The sequence below is a fragment of the Petaurus breviceps genome, unplaced genomic scaffold (assembly GCF_028583685.1).
Source record: "Petaurus breviceps papuanus isolate PSGF00001 unplaced genomic scaffold, PetGlider_PUasm1.0 216, whole genome shotgun sequence".
NCBI classification, from domain to species: Eukaryota; Metazoa; Chordata; class Mammalia; order Diprotodontia; family Petauridae; genus Petaurus; species Petaurus breviceps.
Window position 1 is genome coordinate 3,005,767 of NW_027185867.1, and position 8,169 is coordinate 3,013,935.

Here is an 8,169-nt window from a genome sequence, read left to right on the forward strand (position 1 = left end):
ATATCTTAACTTGCATGTGATTTGGATTTAAGTGAGGCAGATTTACACAAAGTCCTCAGTTTCTCTTCCAGAGTCATCAAAGTCTAATGGCAGGACAAAAATCAAGACAACTGGAGATAATCCATAATGTAGTGATGACCTTGGAGCTTTCAGTGTTTGACCAAGTTCTAAGCACTCCACAGCACCATCCTGTTGGGGTCTCAGGCAGCCTCTCTGAGTTCAGGTCTGATGTAACAGGACACAGAGCAATCAGCAATATATGCTGATCTCATCTGTGGTCAAGGCACCCTAACCTTTAGGAAGTGTCGAGGCACCCAGATTGTGTGCTGTCACACAATGTACCCTGTTACCTTGAGATTAATCTTGGAGACTAAGGATAAATGCACAGGACTACACAAGCTGTTCTGGACACAGCCTCCCTGTTCTCTGATTGGCCCCCCTACCTTCCCTCACAATCTGTCCACAAACTCTGCAAGTGCACTTTGGGGATTTAAGGGCTGAAGCATGAGGGGGCTGGAGAGGATAGAGGGAGAGATGTAACAACATGCCTGTCCTGCCAATAAAGCTGTGCCTCTTTCCATTTCTGCTGGCTTGACTTCTCCTTTATGTGAACATGCAGGATATATACAGAATGCACACTGAAGACCTGGGAAAGGTAAGACTTAGCTAGAAGCCCAAGGATCATTACACCATCCACCCATTGTGTTGGGAAAATTCTTCACATGTTTAGAGTAGACATCCCCCTAACTCATCATCACTTTGAGACCTGTCAGTTACCCTGAACTTGGTTCAGCCCATCTACTGGGATAGTTTATTAGCATGTGGTCACTGCAAATTCTACAACTTCTTGGAGTCACACGTGAGAGTTGGGGGAAAGGTGGACACCAAAGGTGGATAAGCAGCCCTTAAATAGGCTCAGCAAGCCCTCAGACCAGAGGTGCTAGTCCTCCTTGAATGTCCCATATGCCCCACTGTACCCAAAGGACCATGGAATCTTTCCATCTGACTTTTGGCTAAAACTTCCTGTAGCTGTCTCTTCCCATCAGAATATGAGTTACTTGGGAACAGAAACCATCTTACTTTCCTATTTGTATGCCCAGAGATTAGCATAGTGCTTTGCACATAATAAGCACTTTATAAATGCTTTTCATTCATTCATTCATGAGCCAGATATTGTGGTAAACAAAGACAAAGGTATAATAGTCCTTGTCCTCCATCCTTTACTAAGAATTTAATTCTATAGTTGGAGGCAGCATGAACACACATAAATACAAGGTAATTTGGGGACATTGGAGCATCTAGGTGTAGGTCAGCAAAGGCATCACATAAAAGGTGCCATCTGAGCTGAGCTTTAAAGGAGGCTTGAGATTCTAAGAAGCAGAAGTGAAAAAGAAGTATATTTCATGTCTGAAGATTATGTAAAAACACAGAGATAGAAAGTGAAAACTGAGAAATGGAGAAAAGGATCAAACACTTATCTTCTCAAGGAATTTATAAACTCAAGAGTAAGGACTGTTTTATTTCTCCTCACATCATTCACAATTTGGAAAGGGATGAGCATTTATTAAGCACTTACTATGAGCTAGAGAAAATTCTAAGCACTTTACACATATTACTTCATTTGATCAGCATAATATTTTTCATATAGCAAGTGCTCAGTAGATTTTTTTTGATTGTTTAACTCCTGTGAAATTTACTGATTTATGGTTTACCTCTGCCTTTCCTTGGTCCAGCTCAGTGAAGTTGGGTGTAAGAAGTGAAAAGGCACACATTAGGGAATGGGAAAAAAATAAGCAATAATTTGTAAACTGAGTTGTCCACTACTGAATCACTGAAAAAGTGGATCCATTCATTGAAGAGATAAGAACCTGTGATTTCACTGGCATAGGGAAACTTCTGGTGATAAAGCTCCATATGCCAATGCAGGTGGACACCTCTCTTTCAACTTAAAGTCTTAGAAAGTTGCCCAGAGCCTTGAGAGTCTAAGCGATTTACCAATGTTCAAATAGCAAGTATATAACAAAAGTACAATTTAACCCTAGGACTTCCTGGCTTTGAAACCAACTGTCTATCCACTATGTCCTGTTGCCTCTTTCCATTTAATGAAATCTGAAATAAATGGCTTTGATACCTTGAAAACTTTAGTTCTCATTATGGACAGTGTCTGTGCACTGATTAGAGTTTGGCCCTGAGGCCATTGAATGGGAACATGTTCTTATTTCATGCCATATTTGTTCCTTGTAATTTTGCAATTTTTACTTTTGGTTGTTTCATAGTTGTTCTTTCCACTTGTAATCATGTTGTCTACTGTTTTCTTGTCTCATTTCATTCTTCCTTAGTTCATGTAGACTTTTCCATGCTTCTCTCTACTCATCACATTTGTAATTTCTTACAGCACAGTAATATTCCATTCAATTCATGCAACTTAATTTGTTTAGTTATTTCCCAATCAATGGGCATCCACCTTGTTTCCAAGTCTTTGCTACCACCAAGAAGTACTGCTCTAAATATTTTGTTGTATATGGAAACTTTATTCTTATTGATGACCTTCTGAATATTAAATTGCCTTCTTGGATATTAACATTGTAACGAGTTTATTTATATAATTCCAAATGGCTTAACAAAACGGTTGTTCTGGTTCATAGTTCCACAATTCCCTAGTCAAAGGAATCTACCTTTCCACAATTCCTCTAGTATTGACTATTCCCATCTTTTGCCATTTTAGCTAATTTTCTAAGTGTGAGATAAAACGTCAGGGTTGTTTGATTTCCATTTCTCTTGTTTATTAGTTATTTAGAACATTCTTTCATGTTGTTGTTAACAGTTTTCAATTTCTCTTTCAAGACCTACTTGTTGACATCCTTTGACCGTTTATCTATTGAATAATGACTTTTGATCATATTATATACATATATTGTATAGATTGGCTTTCTATATATCTTAGATATCAAACATTTATCTGAGAATTTGATATTAAGATTTTTTCCGAATCAACTTTTCTTCTTATCCTAGAAGTTTATCTTTATGTTAGATTTGTCCAAAACTGAGATTAAAATCTCTTGACACTATTGTCTTGTTGTCTATGTTTTCCTCTGATTAGATTAAGTTTTCCTTATGATTTAGAAGCTAAGATATTTAGAGTTATGTGGTAGAGCACAAATAATTTAGAACTGAAATAACTTAGAAAGAGGTTTATTAAGTGACTTGGTGGAGGAGAGAGCCAAAAAAAGAGTGACCCTCTAGCTTCTGGGATCTGTAAATTACACATTATATAGAATTCAAGCAAATGAATAAGGAAAGGACAGCCGATTGGTCAGCATGGAAGCCAGTTGTCCAGATGAGAAACATCATCGGCCTTCTGTTCCCCTGGAAGGTTCTTTTTGAGGTCAGAATAACCTGAAGTCATGAGCTAAACTTTAAACAAATCTGGTCTCTAAGCAACAAGTCTGCTTTCTCAGTCACACAGGGCAAGCAAGGTTCAAAAAGTACAGTAAAGTTTTCTCACAGTTCTTCCCCTTTGGGGCTTAATGCCCAAGAATTACAGAAGTACAGAAGTACATAACTAGCTTAATAACCCAAGTAGCCCAAGTCATCTTATCTAGAGTTTAATAGAATTCTTTTAAGAAGTGATGGGGGGGGGGGGGCAGCCAGGTAGCACAGCAAGTAAGAGCACCGGCTCCAGTGTCAGAATGACCTGGAGATCTAATCCCGGGCTCAGACACTTAGCACCCACCCAGAAACACCTGCCCATGTAACCTTGAGCAAGTTACTTAACCCCAATTGCTTAGGGGCGGCCAGGTGGCTCAGCGAGTAAGAGCACCAGCTCCAGTGTTGGGATGACCTGGAGATGGAATCCTGGGCTCAGACACTCAGCACCACACCCAGAAATAACTGGCCTTGTAACCTTGAGCAAGTTACTTAACCCCAATTGCTAAAAAAAAAGAAAAAAAAAGAAGTGATGGGGACAAGACTGGTTGTAACTCATAGGGATCAAATTGAATAAATGTCAGGGACTTTAGGTCAGGGAATTTAGGTAAACCAAATTATAATCTCACATATCCCCTAAGGAAACAAACCTAGTTAAATAGACTCTATAGGTAAACTAAGTCAGGTTACTGAATAAGCTACAATCAATCAACTTATTTCAACTTGTGTCTTAGTTGTCCCAATCTGTAACTGCCTAATCCATTTTGCCTTGGAAATTCTGAAACCAGATCTCATCCCCAGACAGTTGTGTAAGGGTGTCCTTCTTAAATGTAGTTTTCCAATAACTAATTTATGTGGCAAAAACCAGTAGAAACCTTATGGAGATAACCTTATGCTTTTGTCATTGCTCTTAATAGAAACATTTGAAAGCCAATTGCGTGTGTGCCTTAGTTCTTAAAGAAAATAGTCTACTTTTGTTGCTTTTGTCAGAGTGAAGTTTACCACTTCATTATCTTATCTTTGTCCTAATTGTCTTACCCCCTCTAACAGCATCTATATGATCCTGAAATCATGCAGAAAGAATGAAATACTCTACCTAATCTTATACATGAATATGTAACTATTAGTGATCACAACTTCAAAACAGAAAAATTATAAACAATGAGATCTTTTATATTTGCATCTGTAACCACAAGCAAAGTGGGATTTTTGTTGTTTTTCTTTTGAAGTTCAGTTTCCCAGCCTCAGGCATCTGAAGAATTGGTTTCCTTTGAACCCTGGCAACCCACACTTATAACACATTAGGTGTTGAGGCTCCAAGGCATTCATGCCTTTGGGCACTGGGGCACAAGTATTGAGTTTCAGTGCTACATATGAGGGCTACCCATGTGGGCTCAGTCAATCAGGTACTACGCACATGGGCTAGGCACATGGGCTTTCCACACTGAACCAATCAGATGCTGAGTAAAACCATATGTAAATTGGATGATTGATATCACCTTGAGGCTCACTCATGGAAAGAACACTTCACCTGAGAATTCTTGATGTCCTGATTCTGCATAGCCATTGTTAAGCCTCCCCACCCCCCCCACACACACCCATCCCACCCCAGCTATGAATGTGAACTAAAAAGAAGAATGAGCATGAAGGGAGAATGAAAATGATGAAGAAAATGAGCACTGAGCATGGAGCATTAAGAAGGCTTTAAGGCAGAAACCTACGGCTTAGCTTAAGCCCCTTTTAAAAGCTGTCTAATATACCTAGAGAGGATCAAATGTCACAATTAGTTCACTTAAATGAGACTACATTATGCATTAGTTTTAGGACAAACGATCAAGTCAGACCTGAATTTATGATCATAAATAGTATCATTCAAAATTCAATTTTCCCAAGAGTCATTAATTGCCAGCACCTCAAAGTATGGAGCCATTAGTTCTGTTCCAAAGAACTATGATGGCAGTCTCACATGTTCATTTCCTCTTAAAATATTCCAAGATTTACAAAAATCTTCAAACCACAATTTTAAATTTTACAGCAAAAAATATTACATTTCCACAAAAAAAGTCTTCAATTAGTTTATAATGCCACAAATTTCTACAAACTAGAAAAAGGTTTCCTGGAAAGAGAGGAAATCTTTGCTTTTCTGACTTTATTTGTATAATCCCAACGTGGCCAGGGCTGAAATGACAGAAAGTATCTTGCAGTTTTTTTTTCTTCTTCTAAAACTTTTTATTTCATGGAAAGCCTAAAATGGGAGTCTCTGCTTACTGAGATGGAGATTTTGGCATCAGATTAAAGAAAGCTAGGAGAACTATTAAAGTAGGAAATTTCATTAATCTTCCCCAGGATCATTCATTTGGCATCTTCCCTTCTCGCCAGGCCACACAGGAGTCATGCTCATCGCCATGGCAGACCCTGCGCAGCCATTCAAGGATCTCACTGAGGAGGCCACCCAGAGTTTATGCTCTGACCCAGACCCCAGCACCAAGGATTTCTTGTTGCAACAAACAATGTTAAGAATAAAGGATCCAAAAAAGTCACTGGATTTCTACACAAGGATTCTTGGAATGACACTACTCTGGGAAATATGATTTTCCCAGTGTAATGGGAATGCAAATTTGGAAGATCTTCCCTGCCCCTAGGCTAAAATGCACCTGAAGCCTGGGGAGGGAGGCTTGTTTTTCAGTAGATACTTCTTGATTGGCCAGTGAGTCAATAAGGTTGTTACATTCTCTGAGCCAGGAGAAGGCTATATAAGCCCTGATGTGTAGCTTTGTTTTGGGACTCACTTTGAGCAGTGTTCTGTGATTTGATCTGAATTCTGGGAAGCCGTTGTTGAGAGTCCCCCAGCTTTGAAAAACCCAGATGCTGATTTGGTATGGATGTAATGGTTGGACAGTTTGGAAATCTGTCTACTTGATCTGTTTCTGTCTTGATAATTCTGTCTGTATATTTTGAAGTTTGGGGTGCTGATCTTTTTCCCCTGAACAAGGTAAACGATATATGTCTGACTGATTAAAGTAAGCTTGTTAACCCATTTTGAGTTGCTTTCCTTTAACAAAGCAGATCCAAGAACCTGTATTGCTAGCAGCCACCCTGGGAACGCCGGGGTGCTTGCTGCTACACCCAGTATGAAATTTTCACTCTGCTTCTTGGCCTACGAAGACAAAAATGACATCCCAAAAGATAAAAGTGAAAGAACAGCTTGGATGTTTTCCAGAAAAGCTACACTTGAGTTAACACACAACTGGGGCACTGAAAATGATGAGAACCAGGCTTACCATAATGGAAATTCAGACCCTTGGGGATTTGGCCACATAGGAATTCCTGTTCCTGATATACAAAGTGCTTGTAAAAGATTTGAGGAATTAGTAGTAAAATTTGTTAAGAAACTTGATGAAGGCAAAATGAAAGGACTGGCATTTATTCAAGATCCTGATGGCTACTGGATTGAAATTCTGAATCCTAATCATATGATAACTCTCACTTAGTTTGGCCAGAACACTACAGTTTTGAGATTTCTTTAGAAGACATTTTGAAAACAAGAATGTGATTCAAGGTTGCTTAGACTAAAGGAAGAATGCAGTATTTACATAGTCCTTTCTCCACTTCAGATTTGTTCTTTGGTTCTATTCGTGACCCATTTTTGGCTGTATTTTACATTTACTATTCATGTTTTAAAGCATTATGTCTCCCACTAGTTGAAATACTATAGTTCCAACTCTGTCCTTGAATGTAGTCATACATCTTTGCCTTTTATGTAATAATTAGTACAATTCTTCCTCAGAGGCCAATTTTAAATTAGCCTTTTATGCTTCCTGAACATCACTTCTCTTTGCCTTTTAACTTTTGTTTAACCATCATTTTCAAAAAAGCATTTAATGTGATTGTGTTGTGATGTCTTCTGAGATTTAAATTCCCTAGAAATAACTTTTCACAATGGAGAATAAAGGAAGGTGCACACCTTGAAATTTAATGTGAACTACAAATGGAAAAATTGGAGAATTTAGTATAAAGTATTCATTAAGTTCAGGCAGATGCCTTGAGATGCAACTTTTAAAAATCCCATCAGGTTGATAAGGATGCTAGTATGAAAGTATTTTTAAAGTCATAGAAGCTTTTTGAGATAAGTGGAAACTTTATTCTGTTTAAGGTATTTTCATGTAATCAAGATCTCAGTGATTAATTTTTTTAAAGCTGTACTTTTGAGATCATGCATCTGAAATTAGAACCTTAAAATGCATCATGATAAGCCTTCTACATTGAAATTGACCACTAGATAAAGCAAATATTTTTTCTCCTACTCATGTCAGATTCTTCATGAAGAATTTCTTTAGCATCATTAGGCTGGTCTTCACGCAACAGACATTATCTGCCAACAAGGCCAATATTTAAAGTCTTTCCTTCTTACCACTGAAACTACCTAAGTTTATGTTCTACTGGTATAGACTTCTGGAAGCCAGAGTTGCCTCCACACCAAAATAAAGAATTAGAATAAAAGCCTACTTATGTTAAAAAAAAATCTTCCCCAGGATCCAAAACTCCCTTTCTGTGGTTTTCTAACACAGTGTTTTTCATGGTTGGCCACATTTTTCTCTTAGAAATCTTTCAAGGTAGCAAAATCTATGAAACAACAGTAGACACAACAGAAAGCAAAGGTTTTCTTGAGATATTCAAAGGGAGGGTAGAAGTGATGGGGTGCTTGGGTGACCATGCTTGAACCACAGTTTGTAAAATCACATC

General features: G+C 38.2%; 1 pseudogene; it reads left to right on the forward strand.

Annotated features, from left to right (window-relative positions):
* The first annotated feature begins 5,819 nt into the window (after positions 1–5,819).
* On the forward strand, positions 5,820–7,458 carry LOC138165833 (lactoylglutathione lyase-like; annotated as a pseudogene).
* The last annotated feature ends 711 nt before the right edge of the window (positions 7,459–8,169 follow it).